The sequence below is a fragment of the Limulus polyphemus genome, unplaced genomic scaffold, assembly GCF_000517525.1.
Source record: "Limulus polyphemus unplaced genomic scaffold, Limulus_polyphemus-2.1.2 Scaffold3425, whole genome shotgun sequence".
Lineage (NCBI taxonomy): Eukaryota > Metazoa > Arthropoda > Merostomata > Xiphosura > Limulidae > Limulus > Limulus polyphemus.
The window spans coordinates 1572-3841 of record NW_013669035.1 but is presented as its reverse complement, the minus strand read 5'-3'; the positions used below and the strand labels follow the sequence as shown (position 1 = coordinate 3841).

General features: G+C 31.1%; 1 non-coding gene across 1 annotated transcript; it reads right to left on the bottom strand.

Moving 5' to 3' along the window:
• Nucleotides 1-391: 391 nt before the first annotated feature.
• Trnaa-cgc lies at nucleotides 392-463 on the bottom strand. The gene has a single exon. It is a non-coding gene; the product is annotated as a tRNA-Ala (tRNA).
• Nucleotides 464-2270: the final 1807 nt, after the last annotated feature.

The window sequence follows — 2270 nt, the reverse complement described above, 5'->3', positions numbered from 1 at the left end:
AGTTAAAGTTGGTAATTATTATAATCCCCTCTTTTCTTGGTAGTTTTTCATTATATTCGTGTCTGTTATGGAGCTGTTGGAGCCCATATAAGTTACATTCGTGTAATTCCTGGCTTTCATTTTACATATTAACGAAAAAATAAGCAAAAAAGCATCGTAGTTTTTATTATTAAAATATTCTCTTTTTTTAAGACTGGAATATTGTATTTGCGGTAATAGGTTAATGTTTTCTTTAAAATAAAAATAGCTGCTTTCATAGGTTTATTATTAAGACTGTTTTGTAATTCTAATGAAAACTTTATCGGCGGAAATAAAGGTATATTGTTAATTTAATTATTTATTTTAAGTATAAAGATGTAGTAAAAAAAAGTAATAAAAATTATATGAGTACTGGAGGTGCCGGGGTTCGAACCCGGGACTTCTCACATGCGAAGCGAGCGCTCTACCACTGAGCTACACCCCCGTTGTCAGTTATGAAATATTTTGTTTTAAATACTAGAATACAATTATACTGCTTTTGATGAAAACCAAATGAAGAGATAATATTGTATATACACCAAATGCTACTAGAATTTTATTCAATGGACGTGGCCCTGAAATGTAGTAGTAATCAGAATAGCTTCGGCAGCATTTAACAAACTCCCAGGTCCACAAAGACTGCCTTTTTTCTGATGTTTGTTAATAGCTTCCTCCTGACACATGCAAGCAAGTTCGGTACCGCCACAGCGAATAACATAAAACCTTGTTGAAAAAAAAACAAAACATTTTACTCACTGATCAAGATAGACAGTTATATTTCACTAAACATTTATGCTAATAATCGCGCCACTTATTAGAGAATGTAAATTAAATGTATACAAAAATACTTATAATGTTTCTGTATAAGAAAATAAAATTATTGCGATTTACCTAATAAATATATTGAATAACTATAGAAAGCAGACAAATTTAGAAAATATTCATTTAATTTTAAAGCAGCATTTCTGATGAAATACATTCAATGAATATAGAAAACAGAAAATATTCAGGAAATTTTAAAGCAGCCTTTTAACTTTTCGAAGAAATTTTAAAGCATTATTTTTGATAAAATCTATTCAATAGCTATAAAAACAGACAATTCTAGAAAGTATTTTTTCTAGAAATTTCAAAGTAATATTTTAGATGAAAACCCCTAAAATAATTCATTATTTTCTTTCTTGTATTTATTTTTTACTCTAAACATTTTAAGTAAGATAGGAATATATATCACATTCTCTTTATACTTCAGACACCTGTCATATATTTTCGTTTACTTGCTATTTTTATTTTATGTTTATTCTCTTCACTTCACCCCCCACCCACCCCAGTGGCACAGCGGTATGTCTGCGGACTTACAACGCTAGAATCCGGGTTTCGGTACTCGTGGTGGGCAGAGCAAAGATAGCCAATTGTGCTTAATTACAAACAAACTTCTACATGTACATGCTTCTGTAGAACAACGAGATTTATTTTCATCTTATTCAATGATTTGTTAAATCAGCGAAACACTGGTTAATGTTCTTACATATTTGTTATTACATATATTTTGTATGGCTTCTCAGCTAACGTTGTTAACTTAGTGTGTAAGACTTCAAGACATCAGTTGTATAGCTGGAGATACGTTGCATAAAAGAGTAGACCATTTAATCATAAGAGAGAAAAATGTATAATAATAGAATAGTAAGTATTACAGACTGCAATGTACATGAGTTTGAAAATGAATACAGGTAAGGTTTATATTTTTCATCTTTTACCTGGTTTAGCATTAAAGTGAACATCTTGTAAGATGTATTTTTTGGAATTTCTTCATAATCTTCATCGGGATTCGGTCTATATTTTGGACCAGGTAAGGTCAGGTTCAGGGTAGACCTCTTCTTCCCTCTCAGGAATTGTTATTTTGTTTCCACTTTTACCGAATCCTGGTTAATAACCTTTGCTACGTTGTTAAATTTTTTCCATTGTCCGTAGTTTAATTAACGTACACTTTTCGTTCCATGTCCAGTTCATGGGGTAATATTAAGTGGTATATTTTCACTAGCTTTACTTATGTATGATTGCACTATTAGACCGTGTTTACAATACAGTTCCACTTAGCAGTCATATACACACGCACACATAATCCTATTTTTACATACAAAATCGTTTTAAAATAGAGCTACGTTTGTGTCTAGGATTCAGTTAGCCTAACAATGTTTTGGCCTGTAAGTTTCTTATTGTTACGTCTCCGTTCGTTAGTTAATTTTTCGTAAATT